Genomic DNA, 24,764 nt, shown 5'->3' with positions numbered 1-24,764 from the left:
GAACAAAATTAGAGTCAAATTAGAGCGCTCTAGAAATGCATGATTTTTCCAAATTGCACCACTTACAATGACATAGTTGAGATCTTTGCACTACATGAAGGACATGTCAACAGCCACCGGCACCTAGACTGATTCTATTCAATATGGAAATAATTACAAAGGTATTATGTCCTACTTAATCAAATTTACATTCTATCTATGTTTAGAAATATACTTATTCATGATTGTCTTGTAGCAGTGAGGCATGCTCCGTTAACAATTGTCAATGGTAAAGTTGTACACACAAACAATGAAGTGATTACTATTGATGACAATCAAAATGACAAGAAAAATGCAAACATTGCAATAAACAAAGTCATACAAATCGTTGATAGTGATGAAGAAGAGGATTTTGTCCATGTAGGCAATGAATACATCCCCTTAGCACGAAGAATGAAAACAACAATACATGCTTCTTAAAATGTATACGTTTCAAGTAATTTCAAAAAGCTTCTTTCATTACTTTATGATCTAATGCCACGCTCTCCATGACAGGCTACAAACCTACATTATGGACACAACAAGTCCTCAACAGAATGACAAAGAAAGCCAACCTCTACTGGAAGATCCAACCTTGGAAAGGCTTTAAGAAATACTTCTGGAAATGTGGCGACATTTGCAAGGAGACAACAATGATGATAGCGACTCTCTTAGGAAATACATTTCAAACTTCTTTACATGCATGAACTCTAGGATAGATAATTTAGAAGAAAACATTACTGACTTGCATGCATTCCATTCTCAAGAGAAAGAAGCAAATTTCAAGAAGGAGATTATGAATCTCAAAATACAAGTCAGTAGACTAAATGCCATTGTTACTAGGCTACATAATGTGCTTCTGAAAAACACTTCTCTTCATGCGCCTTTTGTGCAACACTAGTGTCATATCTTTGTATTCAACCAAACAATAAATTTACTAGGCTTTTGCATCTTATTTCATTCTCTCATCGTCTACAATGTTAGAAGTTTATTTCATAATTGTTCTTTCAATGAAATAGTTGCTAAATATGTTAAAATTTCCAATTTTTTAATCACGTCGTACTGTTGGGTGTATGGAAAGGGAAGGATTATGTGTCATATGTGTCTCTGTCTTTGGGTGCAAGTGTTCTGTTCGTCCAAATGTCTCCTCAAGCTTTGTAGACGCTCTTGGAATCTTCAGGAGTATATGAATTTATTTAACATCCTGCCAATAGTGAGAGTAGTAAAATAGATTAAAAATGTATTTGGCCCAAGGGGACCTATGGAAGGCTTTACCATGTTTAAGGTACTTTGCAAGGCAACCTAATAACCTTTGTGTTGCATAGAATATTCTTACAATTGCAGTGTGCACCCAACTGCATGTGTCAACCAACTTCTAACACTTGTTGTGATGAAACAAAGGCACTTGTTCTCGACTAGTGTTATGTCCTTCCCAATATGATGAGAGATTCAAGCGGCTCTCACTTCCTTTAGATAATGCCTATGTCTTCAATTCACATGTGCAAAACCGAGTTGTGAATGTGCTCTCTCTTTCTCTTTATATATATATATGTTGCTCCTCCAACGACTCCTATATTGCTTATCGGGCCATCCCCTAACCTCATCAACATATCTTACCTTTTTCAGTATTTGTGCCCTTTTGCTCTAGCAAATTGCAGAGGATATCAACTTTCAAGGGCCAAGCTTGAGGAGGTAGAAGTCTATGTTACCTTAAAGGCAATGCCTTCTTTGCATGCAACTATAGTATTTAGAACAAAAAAGAGACCCTCCAACACTCGAGATGGAGCATAAGTCCCAAGGGAGGGGCACCTTCTCCAAACTATTAATTTTTGAGATATATAGAGCTGCATTTTGTCCTTGTCGCACGATTCAATTTTGGAGTCAACTAATGTATCAAGAAAAAGAATTTTCATATTATAATTTCCTTAGATATAGAGAGATACATTTTGTGCCCGGAATGCATGTGCCTAAACAAAAAGAGACCATACATACATCTTTAATCCTATAGAAATGTGTAATTCCCTTGCTATTTTTTGCCCCTTTGAATGGAGGTGATATGGATGGTTTCTTATAGGTTAAGCCCCTGAAGGTGGATGGGGGTAGCTTTGGCCCAACACTTCTCTATTGGAGATGAGCACACCTACAAACATGTCTTTTCTCTCTCTCTCTCTCTCTCTCTCTCTCTCTCTCTCTCTCTCAAGCATGTGGCTTGTCATCTTCTCAATTTGCAATCAGTATCCCTCTTCAAAAAGAGCTTATTAAGTGCTTTATAAAACTTTGAGAGAACTTGTTGTAGTGAGAAAGTATGTGTCCACATGTACGTGGGCACATCCTTTGGGCATCCTTTACATTCACAAGGTACAAGACCATATCCTGAGTATTTGTATGCACAATGAAAGTGCAAGAGCCTTAGAAACACATGTCTCTTTTTAAATAGAGGCCAGCAAGACTCCAACCCGCAGTGTATTTTCTATGAAGCTGAAGCCTTACTATTAGATTAACTCATATGGGACACATCACCAACAGTGATCAGATTCTTGTTAGAATTAACATACCCTTTGTATGCCACGGATGCCTGATGATTTCTAAACACGATGTGCAGGCATGAAAGCGGGATCCAAGACCTTGTAAAAGGAGAGCTGAAAAAGGTGGTTTTGTGGTCGTAACATTGGCTCATTGCAGGACCGTAGTTTACCACCAAGCAGCTCGTACATTCAATAGAGAGTTAGGTGTGACTTCAATGCAAAATGCTTGTTGTACACAAGCATTAGAAAAGTTTTCAAGCAGTCATATGGATGCCGACTTACCGAAAAAATATTTTCTTTTGGAAAGAGCCGATCTTACTCAAAGGACTTTCTGCCATGAATTACAAATGTGACCTATGTTTAAAAGGAAAGGTTTCTGAGGTCTGTGGGTCGCTGTATCTTCTCTAACTAGCTTTTGAGCCATTGTCTTTTCCTCTAACTAGCTTCTGAGTCTATCTTTTTTAATTGCCTTCTTTTGTTGAATCACGGTCTTTTTTAAACCACCCTTCCTTTGATGTTGTGCATGTTTCAAAGTTTGATTGCATATCGCTTTCTTTTTTCTCACCAAGTAATGCAAGATAGGTTGACTAGCACAAACCTTTCTGCAAATGTTCCTCCACCCAACCAGAACAATGAACAAAAGCACCAACAATGAAAAAAAACACCCATCTTCTGAACTTCCATGCACTGAAAGCTGTTTCTTTCCCTATGACAGCATTAAATGTTTCAGTTTGTGATGTAGCACAAATGTTTCTATGGGCTTTGTCACATCATGATGTAGTGGCCTCAAGGTTGTTAAGGTTATTACTTGTTGAGCTTATATGTGAAGTTACTCAATATATGGCTTCTCTATATATGGCACTCAGGTCCCCTCTATATATACATCATTTCATAGGTGTATTCTACACACTTTGGGGTTCTATTTCTGTGCTCTCTCACTCTCTCTCAACATGGTATCAGAGAAGTACGGTTTTTTTTCCCGACTTTTATCTTGATTTAAAACGATTTTGCAGAAACTATTCTATAGAGGCACTGAAATCGATGTGGTCTACAACTTTGCAGAAGAAAGTTTTTTCAAATTCTGCACCGATTTTGAGTTATCATTCGTAGGCTGCGTACATGCCTGAAAAGCAACTTCGCTTTTTGTTTTTAATTTTTCTCAATTTTGCAGAAACTACCCGTCACGGGCATTGGAATCGATGTGGTTTAAAACTTTGCAGAAGAAAATTTTTCCCAATTCTACACTGATTTTGAGTTATTCTTTAGCGGACTGCGTACATGTCTGAAAAGAAACTTTCGTTTTTTGTTTTCAAATTTTCTCCTAATTGAGAACGATTTTGCAAAAACCGCCTACGGAGGCACTGAAATCGATGTGGTCTATAACTTTGCAAAAGAAAGCTTTTACAAATTCTGCACTGATTCTGAGTTATTGTTTGCGGACTGCGTACATGCCTGAAAAGAAACTTTCGTTTTTTGTTTTTTGTTTTTCTGCTAATTGAAATCGATGTGATGTACAACTTTGCAAAAGAAACTTTCTCTAAATTCTCCACCGATTTTGGGTTATCATTCTCGTACTGTGAATATGTTTGAAAAGCAAATTTTACTTTTTGCTTTTGATTTTCCTCATAATTGAAAACTTCTCAATTATATTTTCTCTTCATCAATCATATATTTGTTACTGACGTAACTTTGCTGCAGAACCCAGTTACATATCATTCCAATTCAATCGAGTCATTGATGATCGTCCAAATGCTATCGAGCTACTGTTGGTACATGATCTTTTGTTATATGATATACTCCTTCATTGATTCTCGTATAATTGTTCTTCTAGAGATATAGTTTACGTCATTTTATTGATAATCTCTCGTTGATACCATGATGATGTTTTGTTAGTACTTTGGTCATGGGGATTTTAGTTGATACCATGATGATATTTCGTTGATACCATGGTTATTCTCAATGATACCATGATGATATTTCATTGATTCCATGGTTATTCTTGGTGATACCGTGATGTTGTTTCGTTGATACCATGGTTATTCTCAGTGATACCATGATGTTGTTTCGTTGATACCATGGTTATTCTCGGTGATATCATGATGTTGTTTTGTTGATACAATGATTATTCTCGGTGATATCATGATGTTGTTTCATTGATACCATGGTTATTCTCGGTGATACCATGATGATTTATTCATTTTTATTGATACAATGATGATATTTTGTTGATACTTTGATGATACTCATTGATATCATACGTTGATAAATATCATTTTATGTAGTATATACACATGTCATTTGCATCACGTAATCACGCATCTTGTACTTTTACGTTCATACTTTATGTTCTATATGTTATCGTGCATATATATGTCGTCAAAAGAGTGGCGTCGCGAACCATCTCTTATGTCATTGTGAACGTAATTATTTCACTAACGATGCTAATAATTTTCATGACTATGTTTTTTGAGTCTATGATCTATGTAGGATTGATCAAATAATTGATTTCATGAAGACAAACTTGGTGACAATAAAAGATTTATGAAGAGATGTTTGATGATGCCGTATTGATGACAACATGAAGACATGTTTGCTGATGCGATATTGATGACAAGCTACACAGCAGATTCACGGAGACACTTTTGATTACGACTAATCAATAGCCTTTACACCTCTTTATTGACCTTTGTATTCATTATTGTATTTGATAGGATAGGAGTAATGTAACTCCTCATAAAACATTCATTGTAAAAAGAGTGATGTAGCTCCTCATAAAATATTCATTGTAAAAGGAGTGATGTAGCTCCTCATGACCATTTGTATTTGATAGGATAGGAGTAATATAACTCCTCATAAAACATTCATTGTAAAAAGAGTGATGTAGCTCCTCATAAAATATTCATTGTAAAAGGAGTGATGTAGCTCCTCATGACCATTTGTATATTCAATGATTTTTATAATATAAGGGTGGGTGTATATAGAGCTATGGGTTTTTTCCTTGATCCCCCAAGGGTTTTTTCATCCACAGTTAGGGACCCTTATTTGAGCGGGGGTGTTGAGCTTATATGTGAAGCTACTCAATACTATATGGCTTCTCTATATATGGCACCCAGGTCAAGTCTATATATACATCATTTCATGCGTGTATTATACACACTTTGGGGTTCTATTACTATGCTCTCTCTCTCTCTCTCTCTATCTCTCTCTCTCTCTCTCAACATTACTTCGCTGGCTTTCAGTGACATTTCACGATCTAGTATACAGATGGAGGTGGTAATGGGAATAGAACATTGCCTATTTATCTAGTTGGGTGTTAAGATTGCGTACGTGGATACACCAAGTGCCTTCGCTCCATTGAAGGAATATGTGAGCCTAGACCTAAAAGAGATGTTTCTCTCTAATATTTTCTAGTCCCATAACTTAATTTGTTCGTCATCTGATGCACTCACAAAGGGGGGGTTATCATGTGAAACAATAATCTTGCTGACAACACGATGATGTTCCTGTAAATGAGCAATCAGGACACTTTGAGGTTGCCACCGATTCTTTGCAAAAGAAGGGGAGGTAGACAGAGGATTGTCTATTTCTGTCAATTTTATAACTCATGTACCTGATGGCTCAATCACGCCCTTCAAAATTACTTTTGAAACAAAAGTATCTTTCAATTAACGACTTATAGTAAAAGGCCTTGCACGTTCAGTATCAGTTTTGCCACCATCCACATCCTTAATAAATTCATAACCATGGCGAGCCCCAATAGCATTTCTTGACCCACTGACAAACCTAGAACCTAAATTAGATTTTTGACTTTGAGGCTTGTGTCTAGTGGATGCTCCCTCAGTCCATTGAGAAGCCGAAATAGTCGATAGACTATTGGGACTTCCAAATAGCACTGCAATATGAAGCGGTTGAGACCCATGACGTACAACAATTATTCTGCTCCAATCCTCATTAGATGAAAGAGAGGTATGTGGTTGTCACCCCATGTCTCACCCATAAGTACAGAGTACAAGGGAATGCCATCAGATGAACTATCATAGTTGGCACAAACACCATTATTTGTCCCTATAATTGAACTTTGAAGCTTCTCCGAGTTATCCACTTCCCCATTCTGCATTCGACTCTTCATTGTATTGGAAAGGTTACGAATGTAGACTGCCATGGTCTTCATCTTCTCATTATCATCCCTATTTGTGAAGAACAAGATATCTCCCTACAAAACAAGGCTCAAAACAGAAGCCTTTCTCAGGTCATAGGTTTCTACGGAAGTCTTCTGTTGGTCGGTCAATATTTTTTGGCTGAGCTTGTGTCTAGTTGAAAATTTGATAAACCTGTCCTCTGTTTCCTTCTTTTGTCAAGCTTCACTTTTTGTGGAGACAACTATGAGAGCATTGCATCACTGAGCACACCATTGAACATTTCACGAGATAGGAGTTTTTAGACAAGCTGACAAAGTAGATTCTAGGTTCAAAGAAACTGGCTCTCTCCACAAAAGAAAGGGAAAATATAGGCAGCAAGAATTCATGAGATTCAACAAGCTCTAAGTTGGCACCTGCCGAGGCCACAACTGTCAAAGAAAAATTCCTTACCCATTGACTTCGGTAGCACAACAATGGGAGGGGGTGCCCTCTTTCACTTGTCTAATGATCGTATCACATCATTGTACAGAGATCATGATCTGCAGTTATTGGGCTAGCTAGCCTTTTGCCATCTGTCACCACTCTTGTCTGTTCTCTTTGTCATGTAGTGTTCTTTGTTTCATCTCTCCTTCTATTGCACACTTTGACATGTTATCAGAGCACAAGGGTGGTAACTGTACCCTATCAATCAAAGAGGAGGGCTTTTTGGAGTTTTCCATCGTGAAGATACCATCGGCAAATACCTTCATTTTTCATAACTCGAACAATTTAGGCTTCTACCTCCGTTTTCTCCATTGGGCTCTTTAGATTAGCTCACCTCCACCTCCTAGATCCTACCTCTTACCCTACTTTTCTTGCCAGCGTTTTCCTCACACACTTGCGTTTTCAGCAGGGCATGGATTTTTGGCAGGAAGGAGTCCTTGCCTTCTACGTGTTCAACTTTGGTCTTCTTCGAAGCGGAGCTCTCCTCCTTGGCCACCTGGAGATTCTCCATTGCTTCCCATACCAACTCTTGACCTTCCACCTCAGATTTGGGATTGTTTTTGCTGATTTTTAGCCGTTACATGGTGCCCCTTTGTCACAAGCCTGTGACTCATAACTATCTTTTTGCCGGTTTTCTGCCTATTGTATAATTTCTTTTACTTTTTTGAAGTACCCCTCTGGAAATCTAAACGCCCGGGAGTTGCATGGACATTGTGAAACGTACAAGAATGTTCAGTAAGAGTCTTGGCCGGACAGGTAGTTGTCCTGTTAGGCGAGTTGGCATTGTAGATGGACAAGTGGACAAGAGACAATTGGGGGTTACCAATGGACAATCATCTATAGATGAGCTACATTGCATATGTGGAATTAGTAGCAGTCTTCAATGATGGTTAGGAGACTAGTAGGGATGCAAAGGAAGCATCTCCTAAAATTTAGGAAGCTACTATTTTTAGCCAGAAAATGTGTTCACGCCATTAGCTCCAATATTTCATGGGGGAACATTTCTTAAGTCTACCGTCAAGTCAATTGACGCACGGCTTCTTTTTAGACCTTTTTAGACCGAAAAGTCGAACGAGAAATTATTCACAGGTGTGCCAAGTGCCATTTTCTACTGATTTTCCATATAAGGAGAGGGGGGAGGGGGGGCTCGATTTTAGACTTGGGGGCTGCCTTGCTTCATTCTTTAGGTGGATTGCTGCTAGTAAGAGATATTGAGAGCTTCTCATGGTTTGTTTCTTATGTACATAGGGATGAGATTGCTCCCCAGTGCCTCTCTCTCTCTCTCTCTCTCTCTCTCTCTCTCTCTCTCTCTCTCTCTCTCTCTCTCTCTCTCTCTCTCTCTCTCTCTCTCTCTCTCTCTCCCTCCCCCCCCTCTATGAGCAGTTGATATTCCCCACAAGAGGGCTACTCTTATGAAATCATGTATAGTTGTGTGGTTTTCATGATTGAACACCGAGGCAAGTGCCTCAATGCATAGGTACATGTGTAGCTAGCTGCTACACCAAAGTAGACACTGGGGAGGGTCATAACCTCTCTGTCCAGGTGTCATTTCAACCCTATTTAGGTGCTGAAATTGGACTGTTTTGCAGTCATATGAATGCCAAAATGATTGGGAACAATGCCCCGCTATCAAAGAACAGGTCCAGGATGAATTAGAGCTGAAAACAGGTAAAAACCAAAGATTATAGCACAATGTAATTCTCTGTAGAGTGTTGAAATCAGAGGAAATTTGTCAGTTAAAGTCAATTCCATGGTGGGGATTTTGAAATAGTTTTGGTGTTGTTATGCTGCCGAAATTTTGCTGAAATTGGAGCTAACTAGGTGGTATAGGATCTTGAATCCCCAGGACTCTTATTGTATATTTTCCTCTCTCATAATTAAAGAAATAATGCAAGGGGCGCCTCTTTAGGGGCCTATCTAGTGTCTTTGTCAGCTACATAAGCAATCTAGCTTCTTAGTGTCCTCTCTTTCTCTGGTGTTAAGTATAGGTAAAGTGGGTGACTTAATTATTGAGTGAATGCGTTGAATAGAAATTGGATAATTGCCCTTTTCTTTTGAATTGGCTGGTTTCACCCTCTCGTCCTCTACCCCATACCTCCAACATCTGGTGTCCTTTGACTCTAGTGGATTGATGCATTCTCTGTTTTCAATAGAGTTTTCAGCGCTCGCTTTTGGCATGGACAAGACCTTACCTTTGCCTCGTCAATGATTCCTTGGTTTCTCTCCCTCCCTCATAGGTCTTTACGTCCTATCCGGACCGGTGTGGCGCTTTCTATGTCGTGCTTTCCAATCGCATTGTAGCTTTACTTCTTCTTCTTCTCCGACATTGAGACATGGACTTAAAGACATAGGTTCTGGCATAATGGACGGATCTCTATCAACATCACAGGTCTTCCCTCCCCGGGGGATTCACCAGGGAAAACTTACCGCACCACGTAAGTTCAAGGGAGGGGTTTTGATTACAAGCTACATAAACGTATAAGTTAGGGACATGTCCCCAATAATTTATATCCCAAGCTTAAAAATAAGGAAGGGGGGTATAAAAAAAAAAAAAAATTTGGGGGGGGGGGGGGTGGAGGGGGGGAACTGACCTAGGTTTATTACTTGCAACGATTGGCCACTGGTGTGCATAGAACTCAGATGAAATTTGGGGAAGTTTTTATCAGGTCACACATTAAATTTTGCATCAAGCCGGTCATAGATAAGGGCTGATTTGGAGCAGATCAAGGGTTGATTTATACCAGCTTTGGATGGGTCATAATTGAACAAGTAGCTAGAGTGAAGGTTGATCAAGCACATACTTTGAAAGTCAAACTAAGACACATTGAGGGTACATCTAGTTATCAACAAAAGTGGTTCCTTAGTACGTTGCCAGTCACTCACTGTGCTATACACTCTTTGACTAGCTTTACTCAATTAGATAATGTGAGACTTAAATTTTATATGTAAGATAGGGGTATGATAGTTTTTTTCATTGATTGTTGTATAAGCGTAGAAAGGGGGGTCATATTCCTTAATATGAGTAGTATATAGGGGTTTTATCAAAGTTGTCTTCTCGCATGTGGCGTCCTATTTTTTATGTATAGTGAATCCCTCGGGCTTCCCTCCCCATGGCTAATGGAGCTCCCGCCTTGCTTCACTCTCACCACCTCACACTCACCTTGTTGCATCAACTTCACACTATGAAATGTGTGTAGAAATGGCCTCCTTTTATAGGCCTATTTCCCTGGGGAAGATATAGGGGATTGTGTTAATACAGGTACTTATGTGGATGTGGCTTGGTGTGTTTCCCACTGCTACTTATCCCTCAGTAACCCTTGCTCCATCTTCCTTGACTGTCATCTCTCTCTTTGGGATTGCCTAATTCATATCCTTCACAGTTTCTTTGTATGATAGACCCGTGCCTCCTCCCACATTAGATACTTCTTTTGGACATGTTCCTCTAGAAGTGAGAATTCTTTGGGGACGGTTAGGGAGAGAGCTTGACAAAGTGAGCCTTTTTTTTTCAATCCTACCGGCCACCACTACCTCCCATTGCTGCCCCTTAGCACCCATCACCACCCACCACCCTAGCCCACCACTGGTGATTAGTGGTGCTAACTTACTATCACCATGTGTCGCCCCTACTCCTACCACCATGGCCCATTTCCACCTCTCCCTCCAGTGGAGTAGCCAAGGACCTCTCTCTCTCTCTCTCTCTCTCTCTCTCTCTCTCTCTCTCTCTCTCTCTCTCTCTCTCTCTCTCTCTACTTTTCTATGGCTTAAAATTATCCTCTCTTTCTCTCTATCTACCTAAAAAAACCTAAAACATTTGCGATTTTGCTTGTGCCTTCGATTTTTTTTAAAATCAGACCCTCTCACGGCTCCTCTTCTCTCCCTTTCATGATCTCTCCAACCCATTCCCTCTCTTGCCCCCTTCTCTCTCTCTCTCTCTCTCTCTCTCTCTCTCTCTCTCTCTCTCTCTCTTTGTCTCTCCTGTCCACCTCTTGCTCTACGTCCCTCCCTCTTCCCTAGATCCGATCCTTCCCCTTCCTCCCTCTCTCTCTCTCTCTCTCTCTCTCTCTCTCTCTCTCTCTCCATTTTGCCACCCCTCTCCCCACCCCCTATTTGGTTTCTATCTCTTTGCTCCCACCACACCACCCTTGAGTCCCTCCAGCCCTAGAGAGAAATGAAACAAAATGGAATGAATTGTTATATTAAATAAAATGGAATGAAATGCTATATTAAGAATTTTCATAAGTCAAAAATGACCTAGGAGACCAAACTGATACAGTCTTGGTGGATCTAATACAATGCATGGGTACAAAGTAAAATGAGAGAGAAAGAGAGAGAGGGGGGAGGGGAGAGAGAGAGAGAAGGGATTGGTCAGTGGGGGAGGGAGAGGTAGATATATATATTTTATTATCGTCCTCGGACGTCAAATATGACATATGGGACCAAAGTTACATGTGATGTAGTATTTGTGTGGCTGATGTGAGTGATTCTTGATGGTCCAAAATTGTGGTGATGAAAGTCGCAATGGAGAGCCCACACTATGGCTGGGAGAGGAAAGTGTGTAGGTCTAGCTCATGGCTGAAAATGTTTAGGAAGTAAGTTCGCATGTGACCAAAAGCTGAGCACTTTAGAAGTGTGTGGTACTTAGACTCTCGAACTTGCAGCGAAAGGGAAAGGGAATGGGAAAGGGAAAGAGAGAGAGAGAGAGAGAGAGAGAGAGAGAGAGAGGGGGGGGGGGGGGGGGGGGGGGGGGAGAGGTTGAGGGGGGGAGAGTGGAGTGTAGTATCTTTTTTTTTTTAAAAGGGAAAGAAAGGGAGTGCAAGGGTGCTTAGGCCAAAAAACGTTTTTAAAAAAAGTCATATCCAAAGCAAGCAATAGCGATATTGCTATTGATTGCTTTGGATACGAATCTTTTTATTAAAGAAATTTGGCCTAAGCACCCTTGCACTCCCTTTCTTTGATTTTTTTTAAAAAAAAACTACATTCCACTCTCCCCCTCTCACAATCTCCCCCCCCCCCCCCCGCCCCTCCTACCCAACCCTTCCCTTCCCTTGGGGACCCTCTCCCCCCTTCTCTCTCTCTCTCTCTCTCTCTCTCCCCCCTTCTCTCTCATTTTATTTTGTACCCAGACATTGTATTAGATCGACCAAGATTGTATCAATTTGGTCGCATGGGTCATTTTGGCCTTTTGAAGACAGTTAATATAGAATTTCATTCCATTTCTCATTGGGATTGGAGGGACTCAAGCGACAGTGTGACATGACGCAGAGAAAGAAAAAAGGAAGATGCAATGGGAGAGAGATTGATAAGGGGAAAGAGAGAAAGATGAGAGAGTGAGAGAGCGAAAGAGAAAAGGGGGAGACAATATTGTGAGGGAGAGAGGGAAAGTGTACTATTTTTTTTTAAAGCAACACGCTCACCTTGTACAACCCCCCTCGCCCCCCCCCCCCCCCCCCCCCCACGCTCTCCCTCTCTTTCTCTCTCCCAGTCTCCTACTCTCTCTCCACCTGCCACCCCTTTTCTCTTTATTTGTCTCTCTCCCTCCCAATCGCCCCCCCTCTCTCTTCCCCTTCCGCTATCACTCTCTCTTTCTCTCTCCCTCTCTCTCTCTTTTACAAATAAAGGGAGGCACTAGAGATATTGCTAGTGCTTTGCTTTTTTAAATTAAATCTCTCCACCCTCTCCCTCTCTCTCTGTACCCTTGCCACCCTTCCCTCTTGTCCTAGTGTGTGTGTGTGTGTGTGTGCGTGTGTGCGAGAGAGAGAGAGAGAGAGAGAGAGAGAGAGAGAGAGAGAGAGAGAGAGAGAGTCTACCCTTCCCTCTCGTCCTAGTGTGTGTGTGTGTGTGTGTGTGTGTGTTTAAGTATGAAAAATCCCTTCATAATTGAACCATACCTACACAATTGTATTAAATAACAATATTTTAAAACCAGATGTCATAAACCTCACTTATCATTTCATATACACCAATACAACATTCTGTACCTAATGGATAATACAATCATTTAGATCAAAAATTTGATCTTTGATCACTACAATATAATATATTAGTGTTGTATCTTATGTGCCCATCCTTTGGGATGAGCTTCCACTACATCTACATGTAGAAGGATCCAGCTAGTACATTGGATGGTCTTCCGTTACTGCTGCACTTTTCATTGTAATCCCAAAGAAAGAATCTCTTACCTATCACCATCCAAGAAATACAAGCCTATCAGACCTAGCATTACTTGGGAAGACAGGTGTCAACGACTCCCTCCCCTTGTTATTGGTGTCAAAAATTATAACAAAAACTAACATCATAACATAGATCAGATATTAAGTTTAAAGGATGAGCAATTTATTTACGATAATGTTTATATCATTAAATTCCAAAAAAATCAGACAGCATCTCCTTTGTATTTGAATAAATCTTGAAAAGTCCAGTCCAATGCCATCTCATCCGAGACCCTCACATGAGGATTAAGGCTCTTTAAAAACCTTGAAGTATGTTCAAAGTAAACTACTAACAGTAATTCCAAAACTTATGCATCTATTCAACAAAGAGAGAAGTGTTTGAAAAGAAGTTTCCAATACTGAATATTTACTAAAGTGAATATATTCAACTAAAGCTTATACAACTTTTGTCATACACCTACAATGTTGAAGTCAATCTATCAGACCATCATAAAAAGCAAGTCAAAAAAGGTTAGCCACATGCGAGTCGAGATTTATCATCCATCAACATGTTGCTCAATATGTCTAGTAAATCCAGCAAATCATAATATGATTATCCAATAGCCGAGGTTTCCTCTTCAAAGTGGCTTTGTAATCTCAACGTTGAAAAAGAACCATATAGAAGCCCAACTTGAAATCCATGTGAAGCATATAATTATGCGGAGAAAAATTGAAAAAGAGACAATGTATTGCTATTTCTCGTAAATTATAGAAACTATGTATATATGTATCCGCATTTTTTACCCAGACACATGTAAAGAATAGTTCATACCTATGTATTATCCCATTTTATACAAAGGTGTATGTAATATGAATGCGAACATGTCAAATCTCTCAGTGTATCCAATAATATATCAGAACCAGCAGAGTGTCCAGTATCAATTCAAGACATTGACTATGCAAAAAGGATACTACATCCAGCACAGTCTCGAGTATAAGATTAGGACTTCTGTGTTTAGTGGATGTTTTTCCGAAAACATTCCCAAAGAAACTATCTAATATCATTCAGAGAGGGTTTCAACAACCCATATTATTCAATGCCAGAATGCTCATATTGTCCTATGTACACATAAAAAATAGATGTTAGGCATGATGTTTATATACATATTATGTTTTCATAACAATCAATCACCACCATATTCAGCTCAACAGTTTACGGACAACATTTGTAAAGAGCTTGATTACTTCATGGAATTAACACATTGGTAACAACCATTTACTAAAAAACTAGAATTTAGTGAGCCAGTGATCACGAGGTGTTAAGAACACCTCGTCATGCAATCGATCCTACATGCAAAAAGTGAATTATCCAATCCTTGTCGGGCTTAACTTTGTTTTCGAGTGAACAATTAGTAAAAAAGTTAAAAACCATTTATAATCTACACTATGTATGCAAAAATTTCGGTAGCATTTCCTTTGTATATGCTCAGTCATTTCAAAAACTTCCAATCCATGCCATCTCCCATGAGACCCTCACATGAGGTTATATGCAACAGATAGTGATAATCATTTCCACAGACAAAAAGGGATTAAGAACTTCTGTCACAATGGATTAAGAACTCGCATTTGTTACCACTACCAGTTCAGCACCCATCAAAGTACCTATTGAAATTTTCCTTGCAAAGAACAACATGCAAAAAAATCCAACCATAAGCCTACAAAGTTTGTAAAAGCCATTATGCATCTATCTATGTACAGTGCTATAGTATATATGCCAAAAAACTGAACCAAATCAAAACCGAAGTAGAGTTCGTAGCAATGAAGTGCTGAGTAGGTGCAAGAGGTTCAATTAAAAGACCAAAATTTTCTTTTATTAAAAACACCAGAAATTATTGAGTAGGTGCAATTGCACCTACCTGTATGTCGATTGCAGGAGAAAATCGAGCCAAAGAGCCATCATGTTTGCCACAGTATGTCTGCCACATTGCAACTTGATTGTCTTCATGTGCTGTCGAGAAATTTGCGGTCTTGCCGGGAAATCACCGGGCTTATGGCTGTGAGAGTTTGTGAGAGAACTCAATAAAAACTATATGAAGGAGTAAAACCATAGATGCCATGAAGACTAGGGTTTGGAAGGTAGTGCAATCAAAGAAGTCCCACTTTTTCTCTCTTGCACTCACACACACAAAGAAAGAACACAAAAGAGAATATCAAAACAACACAAAGATGAAAACATCAAGGCTATGGTCATATCGTATCATGGGTAGTATGAAAGGGTTAATAGATGAGTTAATGGCATTCAATCTTGGCTGACCAAATATATATGTTTTGTCTAGTGATGGGGATTAATTGTGTATACAAATCCTCTTGGTTCATAGCAAGATAACTACGCTTACGTCAAAAGAAAAGTTATAGTCTATGAGAGGTAGTATGATGGGATCCGGTGATAGAAGTATTTCATTGAGCCTTTCTGGACCAAAGAGAAACACAATACGTTGTTGAAAGTATATTTTACGGCTAATCCATACGTTAATTCTAATAGATCGTACAGAGTGAAAGCGATATAAATTATCATCATGTGGGTTATTCATCTAGGATAGTATGTGAGAAATGTAGATATGAGAGAAGTGAAGATGTGAGAAGTTTCCCTCCCAAGCCCTATTCTTGCCCGTAGACAATAAGGATATTGCGGGGAGAGATGTACCTGTAGCAAAGAGAACCTAGATGTTGTAGAGAGGATGAATTCCTAAGAATGAGAGAGATAGGTTTGGTTAATGAGACGAGATTATATATATATATATATATATATGTAGGATTAGAGATGAAAAAGAAAACAACAAGAAATCAAGAAAACATCAATGTAGAACACATCTTACTTGGCAAACCCTTTGGCACCATTATTGATGGAGAGAGAAGAAGAGGGGAGAACTCCACTTTGATTCATACGCCAAGTGCAAGACCTTCTTTGATTAGAGTTTATCTTCCAAGGATGGCATACTAGCCTTAAAGACATTACGCTATATTTAAGTTGGAAACCAACTACTCAAGCCAGCCAAGTATGATCACGACCCTCAGTTTATGATAAAGAAGATAAATAACTTAAAGGCTACCACCTTTCCTCGAGTGAGTGGGTGCTCGGAAATTTATTGACTTTGTGTGTGTACTGCACACCATTGAGAAGGGCGGGCAACACCAGGATGTATCTCCAAGCCAAGGGATCCCACAAGGACTTCCAGAATGCCGTCATAGCATAGATATAGGAATCGACACTGTCAGCTCATAGAGTGAGACAAAGGTCGTGACTAGAGAAGGGCCGAAATAGAGAATGGTATCTATATTTAATAAGCAAGGGTGTGTGTGGGTGTGGTATACATTTGGTAGATATTTGGTACCATGAGAAATTACATGTGGTCTTCTCTAGAGACTTGGTGAAACTTTTCTAGAGAGTAGCAAATCTAGGTTAGCACACCAAAAGGGGAAGATGTCAGCCAAGGATTAACCAATGACTTGTCAGCTAGATAAGTGTGTGTGTGTGTGTGTGTGTGTGGCCCTCCCCCATCCCAGAGTAGAGTTCCACTTGGTGGAGGATGGTCCACCAAGTGGACCAATCCCCCTCCAATTGTAGTAATTGCTTCCTACAAGTTTCCATGTTTTATAGCTCAATCACTTGTACGGTGTTAAAAAGGTTTAGATGTAAGATTACTCATTTGTAATGTGTTTGAATAGAACTTTAGATGTAAGTACACCCAATTGTTGTATGATAAAGGGTCCTCCAGGGAGAAGAGTAAGGTATTATGAAATCTACATACCTGATATCTCATGAGTTGGATGATGTCACTCCAAATTTGTGGATTATGTCGTGATGTTGGTTACTATTCAATACTCCCATCCTGCAAGATAACTTGAAAATCCACACCTGCTCGAGGGTGGTGAATGATTACAGGATATGGATTATATGTAAACATGTAGATGCTTGACCAATTTAGGAGCTGAGAGCCCCGACCCATCCCTTTGGATTGGGTGGATCAAGCTAATAATAATGTAACTTGTATTAAAGAGTAGGAAATCCAATTCTTAGGGTATAAATACCCATATCCTGACAAAAACCGTTTGTTTGAGATCAGGATAAATTGGAGTAGCTATATTATTATCTAATATATTATCTAATTCCAATTGCTAAGTATGGCACTAGTCCGACCAAAGACTAGCAGGAAAAATGTGTGTGTGTGTTTAAGTATGAAAAATCCCCTCATAATTGAACCATACTTAGACAACTATATTAAATAATATATTAAATAACAATATTTTAAAACCAAATGTCATAAACCTCACTTATCATTTCATATACACCAATACAACATTCTGTATCTAATGGATAATACAATCATTTAGATCAAAAATTTGATCTTTGATCACTACAATGTAATATCTTAGTGTTGTATCTTATGTGCCCATCCTTTGGGATGAGCTTCCACTACATATACATGTAGAAGGATCCAGCTGGTACATTGGACGATCTTCTGTTATTGTTGCAGTTTTCATTGTAATTCCAAGGAAATAATCTCTTACCTGTCACCATCCAAGAAACACAAGCCTGTCAGACCTAGCTTTCCTTGGGAAGACAAGTGTCAACGACTCCCTCTCCTTGTTATTGGTGTCAAAAATTACAACAAAAAATAACATCGTAAATAGATCAGATATTAATTTTAAAGGATGAGCAATTTACTTACGATAATGTTTATATCATTAAATTCCAAAAAAATCGGACAACATCTCCTTTGTAATTTGAATCAATTTTCAAAAGTCCAGTCCAATGCCATCTCATCCGATACCCTCATGTGAGGATTAAGGCTCTTTAAAAACCGTGAAGTATGTTCAAAGTAAACTACTAACATGAATTCCAAAATTTATGCATCTATTCAACAAAGAGAAAAGTGTTTTAAAAGAAGTTCCCAATATTGAATTTACTAAAGTGAATATATTCAACTAAAGCTTATACACCTTTAGTCATACACCTACAATGTTGAAGTCAATCTATCATACCATCATAAAAAGCAAGTCAAAAAAGGTTAGCCACATGCTAGTCGAGATTTATCATCCATCAACATGTTGCTTAATATGTCTACTAAATCCAACAAATCATAATATGATTATCCAATAGCCAAGGTTTCCTCTTCAAAGTGGCTTTGTAATCTCAACCTCAAAAAAGAACCATATAGAAGCCCAACTTGAAATCCATGTGAAGCATATAATTACTCGGAGAAAAAGTGAAAAAGAGACAATGTACTGCTATTGCTCGTAAATTATAGAATATGTATCCGGATTTGTTACCCAGGCACATGTAAAAAATAGTTCATACCTATGTATTATCCCATTTTATACAAAGGTGTATGTAATACGAATGCGAACATGTCAAATATCTCAGTTTCACAGGTATGCAATAATATATCAGAACTAGCAGAGTGTCCAATATCAACTCAAGACATTGACTATGCAAAAAGGATACTACAGCCAGCATAGTCTCTAGTATAAGATTAGGACTTCTGTGTTTAATGGATGTTTTTTTGAAAACATTCCCAAAGAACTATCTGATATCATTCCGAGCGGCTTTCAACAACCCATATTATTCAATGCCTGAATGCTCATATCGTCCTATGTACACATAGCAAAATAGAAATCCAGATGATTAGTTGTATTCCCGAGATATTTTCCACAGATCGATTTATTGTTATTTCCATGCAGACCCTCATCTAAGATTTCGAGGCATGATGTTTATATACATATTATGTTTTCATAACAATCAATCACCACCATATTCAACTCAACAGTTTACAGACAAAATTTGTAAAGAGCTTGATTAGTTTACGGAACTAACACATTGGTAACAACCATTTATTTAAAAACTAGAATTTACTGAGCCAGTGATCAGGAGGTGTTAAGAACACCCCGTCATGCAATCCATCCTACATGCAAAAAGTGAATTATCCAATCCTTGTCGGGCTTAACTTCGTTTTGGAGTGACCAATTATTAAAAAAGTTAACAACGATTTATAATCTACCCTATGTATGCAAAACTTTCGGCAGCATTTCCTTTGTATATGCTCAATCATTTCAAAAAATTCCATTCCATGCCATCTCCCATGAGACACTTACATGAGGTTGTATGCAACAGATAGTGATAATCATTTCCACAGACAAAAAGGGATTAAAAACTTCTCTCACAATGGATTAAGAACTCGCATTTGTTACCACTACCAGTTCAACACCCATCAAAGTACCTATTGAAATTTTCCTTGCAAAGAACAACATGCAGAAAATTCCAACCATAAGCTTAAAAAGTCTGTTAAAGCCATTGTGCATCTGTCTATGTACAATGCTATAGTATATATGCCAAAAAACTTCGTAGCAATGAAGTGCGGAGTAGGTGCAAGAGGTTCAATTAAAAGACCAGAATTTCCATTTATTAAAAAAACAAAAAATTCATGAGTAGGTGCAATTGCACCTACCTGTATGTCGACTGCACGAGAAAATCAAGCCAAAGAGCCATCATGTTTGCCACAATATGTCCGCCATATTTCTACTTGATTGTGTTCATGCACGGTCTGTCCATGTTCTTCCGGGGAATGTCCATCATATGCAAGCAAAGCACGAGGGTATCGCAAATCCGAAAAGACATACACATGCTATCGTGTATGTGTGTGTGTGTGTGTGTGTGTGTATTGGAGGAGGCATAGGGATGGGGGGACTTCTCCAATCTCTGTGTGTGGATCTGGATACTAACGATCCCTGTGTGTGTGTATGTGAGTGTGTGCGTATCCGCTAGAGAAAGAGAGAGATAGAGCGTGCGCGCTATTGTGTGTGTGTATGAGCCGAGAAGGATAGGTCGCTATCTACGAGAACCAACCAGTGGGGGCGCTGCAGTTATGCATGCTCAATTTCGTATGTGCGCGCGCGCGCGTGTGTGTGTGTGTGTGTGTGTGTGTGTGTGTGTGTGTGTGTGTGTGTGTGTGTGTGTGTGTGTGTGTGTGTGTGTGTGTGTGTGTTGACCTACCATGTAAAGTGTTTAGAATTGAATGCCAAATGGGTTTTTAGTTAAAACTAGACCATGCAAGCTATACCACTAGCTTAGGATGTAATCACTAGATTATGAGTGAGGAAGTGAGGTACTATTTTTAAGCTGTATAATGCATGCACCAAAAACATAGAGTGAGTGGGTGGGTGGGTAGCAGTAAATGCTCGAGTCAAAGTACGTGTGATCTGGGTTGAGCAGATCTGGGCGACTATCCCTGATTGATATGTAGTGAGATAAATAATACGCATCCATCTGTACCATGAATATCGACCAAATGGGTAGCCTTAAATACATTACGCTATATTTAAGTTGGAAACCAACTACTCAAGCCAGCCAAGTATGATCACGACCCTCAGTTTATGATAAAGAAGATAAATAACTTAAAGGCTACCACCTTTCCTCGAGTGAGTGGGTGCTTGGAAATTTACTGACTTTGCGTGTGTACTACACACCATTGAGAAGGGCGGGCAACACCAGGATGTATCGCCAAGCCAAGGGATCCCACAAGGACTTCCAGAATATCGTCATAGCGTGGATATAGGAATCTACACTGTGAGCTCGTAGAGTGAGACAAAGGTCGTGACTAGAGAAGGGCCGAAATAGAGAATGGTATCTATATTTAATAAGCAAGGGTGTGTGTGGGTGTGGTATACATTTGGTAGATATTTGGTACCATGAGCAATTACATGTGGTCTTCTATAGAGACTCGGTGAAACTTTTATAGAGAGTAGCATCTCTAGCTTAGCACACCAAAAAGGGAAGTTGTCAGCCAAAGGTTAACCAACGACCTTTCAGCTAGATAAGTGTGTGTGTGTGTGTGTGTGTGTGTGTGTGTGAGAGAGAGAGAGAGAGAGAGAGAGAGAGAGAGAGAGAGAGAGAGAGAAGACATGGGGGAGAGAGGGTGGAGGGGGGTGGAGCTCACTCTAGGAAGGGAAGGAAGGCAAGGAGTGGGGGGGGGGGGGGGGGGGGGGGGGGGGGGGCGAGAGAGAGACACACGCATAGAGGGAAGACAACATGATAGGGGTAGAGAGAGAGAGAGAGAGAGAGAGAGAGAGAGAGAGAGAGAGATAGGGAGAGGGGTTATAGAGTGACTAAGAAAAGAGAGAGGAAGATGGCAGTAGGAGATAGGAGGACTTCAGGGAAGGGACGGTGGTTTCTAGAGGAGGAGCTCGAGGAAGGGAAGGTGGTTAGAGGAGTAGATGGAGAGAGGAGGTGGAGGAGAGGAAGGATGTTTGAGGAGGAGGATGAGGAGGAGGAGGAAGGAAGAGGAGGAAGCACATGGGAGGAAAGAGGAGGAAGCTAGGGGGGGTAGGGAGGGCAGCACTCCAAAAAAAAAAAAAAAAAACTCGCTCCAAAGCTCGCTCCGTTGATCTCGCTCGAAGATCTAACTCAGAATTCTTTGGCATCTGGATGCTTGTAGAGTATGTTACTACACATTGCTCCATGGTAGCTCTTTTGCCTTGCCTCTCTTCATTAGAGCTTCTTCCTATGCCCACTTACCTAGTGATGTACCTATGTGGGTGAAAGCATGAATAGGTGGATCAATGATATTTAAGCTATTAGATAGCATATCACAAAAACAATCTTGTGGAAAAAAGAATACAAACTAAATAAAATTTATAAGTGATTGCACGTCTACATTTTATTCTTTAAGAGCTATCCATTGACATATATCATGATAGAAATTTTATGTGAATTCATGTCTAATTGTAGGCCAAAGTTTTTGATAGTAGGTGTCCATGGACACAGCTATTTGAGCCACCATTCCATGCTTTCACCCATGTACCAAAGGAATCCACAAGTCACACCCTCTGGAGTGTGCAACTGCTGAAGAATGGTTGTAATGAATGGATTTTCCAATGATCGTATGCCCGCAACTGATCAAGCTGATGAAGCTACCGTGTGTTGTAACAATCATCCAGCGACGCAAGGACCACCACCATATGGTGTCGTGACAGGAAATAGCTGCATTCTATGTAAAACGCAAGCCATGTGGCTATTGTCCACCCAAAAGCGCAACTACCAGGTGATGAAAATGCTATTGTCTAGCAAATTTCGGCATGCTCGTACGCTCCCGGCATGGTCTAGAGTGGTGCCGGGGGTCTGGGGAGGGTGGTGAATCAAAGTCATAGCCCTTGAAGGTGATGAAAATGCTATTTTCTAGTAAATTTCAGCATGCTCGTATGCTCTCGGCATGGTCAAGAGCGGTGCGGGGGGTCTGGGGAGGGTGGTGAATCAAAGTCATAGCCCTTGACGACTGAAAATAGAGAAAACAATTGCGATAGATTGTTGAAATCTGATGTGTGGAAGAGGACGCAAACTGGCAAAGCACGTGATGCTAAGCCGAGTGGGTGGGGGCAAAATCCAATGTGGGAGGGACATGGCGCTCCCTTCTCTGGTTGAAAATGCAAGAGCTTGACAAAAAGCACAGGTCCTTTAGAAAAAATCAAGTGCCAGCAAGAGACGCAAGTGGTGTGTGGGATAGTTCCGGCGATAAAGAGTCGGCCTGTTGCTAGTGTTATGTGTAGGGAGAGTAGACTTGAAGGGGAGGAAAAAAAATGTAGGTGGTTGAGCATGTTTTTGCGATGGATGTTGTCCAAGAGATGGCACCACCCCCTCTTTTGCTATGATTGTTGTTGGTTGATTTGACTCCTGGGACAGAGACACGATATAGGTGATAAAGTGTTGGTCCTTGACCATGAAGAGTAGGCTCTGATACCATGTCAGAAGTGCGTGTGTGTTGATGAGAAGCAAATATTGCAGGGTGAAAGCATGACTGGGTGGACACCAAAGCTGTGTCCCGGACATCATTATTTGGCAAATTAATAGCTGTAATATGTTTGACAAAGATAGAAGAACCTAAGGCGTGTGATATATCATTGGATAGATCTTGAAGAGGAGAATCTAAAAAGTTGTTTTGCGCCAAATTTAGAATTAATTTGCAAAACTTTTATGGCTCATGCTCATACATCAGAGACGCCTGTGCAAGGTCAAGCAGGAGGACGGGGTCAAGAGGGAGGACGAGGTCGCGGAAGAGGTGGCCGAGATCCTAATCGCCCCAAGACATGCCTTTTCTATTTGGGGGATGGACATTGGCGATCTGAGTGTACTAAAGCTATGGAATACGATCGGAAAAGGCAAGAACGCACTGCAGGGAAACAGCCTAGTGTGGCTATGGTTCAGATTGAAGGACTGGAGGAGTCTAACACAGTGGTTTCATTAATCACTCGATCGGGTAAAAGTGTGGTTCCAACTCCTAATGTGAAAATTCCGGATTGGACGGTTCAGGAAGAAGTGCAGAAAAAGGCTGTGTCTTGGTTGCCATAATCTGCACCATCAGTGAAGACAGAAGGACCATCGACATCGACTATGCCATCGACTGTGGGTCTGGAAATAAAGGAAGGGAAAGCTGGAAATAAGGATGATATTAAAGAACAGGAGGAGTGGAATTCAGTTTGGAAAGAGGTTCTCATGTCACCAATTCAAGTACCTCTGGGTTCATTACTGAAATTAGTCCCGAATTTCCATAATGCATTGCTGCGACAATCGGCCACTGAGCCGCGGGAAGTCGCCATTGGGAAGGTTGAAAGCGAGGATGATGATTTAGTCCCGTTGCCGGCAAATAGGATCACAGATACCCGCATTTCGGAGCTTTCAGTTCGATACCATGGCACATACATGTTGAGCTCTATAAGTAGCACGAGCTCCATATAGCACCTGGGTCCCCTCTATATATACATCATCTGTGTGAGTATCCTACACACTTTGGGGATTGCATATCATGGTGTCATCTCTCTCTCTCTCTCTCTCTCTCTCTCTCTCTCTCTCTCTCTCTCTCTCTCTCTCTCTCTCTCTCTCTCTCTCTCTCTCTCTCTCTCTCTCTCTCTCTCTCTCTCTCTCTCTCTCTCTCTCTCTCTCGTCTACATGCACTCTCTCCGTCCCGATCAACATGGTATCAGAGCTGACCTTCCAAGGCAGCATTTGATGTGCAAACATCCAAGGCAAGACTCGGTGTCGTGATGAAACTGCATGACACGACAATCAAATGTGGTGCGCAACACAAGGATAAAGATAAGTCATGTTATCTCTCAAAGTTTTTTCTTTCTATATAGTTGTCTTGTAGTCGTATGCAGAAGGTGCTACGCTTGTCGTGAGGCTGTAAGACACCTACAAGCGTTCTGGGCATGAAGTTCCAAGGTTGCAGCCTGTTGTAGTGCAGGGGTTGTAGTGCAGGCCTGCTTCACAATAACGTTTCTATATTTATAGCACAACTTATTATAATTAGGTCTGTAGCGCAAGTTGCAGCATGTTATTAGATCTATTATAGGTGTAGTCTATGCTTTATGCGGTTTCTGGCGATGTCAAATACCGCCCGACC

General features: G+C 40.2%; 1 pseudogene; it reads right to left on the bottom strand.

The window, feature by feature from the left end:
• Nucleotides 1-5,845: 5,845 nt before the first annotated feature.
• The window catches only part of LOC147455286 (serine/threonine-protein kinase VPS15-like), a 67,318-nt pseudogene continuing 48,399 nt past the window's right edge, over nt 5,846-24,764 (bottom strand).

The sequence above is a fragment of the Adiantum capillus-veneris genome, chromosome 6, assembly GCF_014529385.1.
Source record: "Adiantum capillus-veneris isolate H3 chromosome 6, ASM1452938v2, whole genome shotgun sequence".
Lineage (NCBI taxonomy): Eukaryota > Viridiplantae > Streptophyta > Polypodiopsida > Polypodiales > Pteridaceae > Adiantum > Adiantum capillus-veneris.
This window is presented reverse-complemented; position numbering and strand designations above follow the sequence as displayed.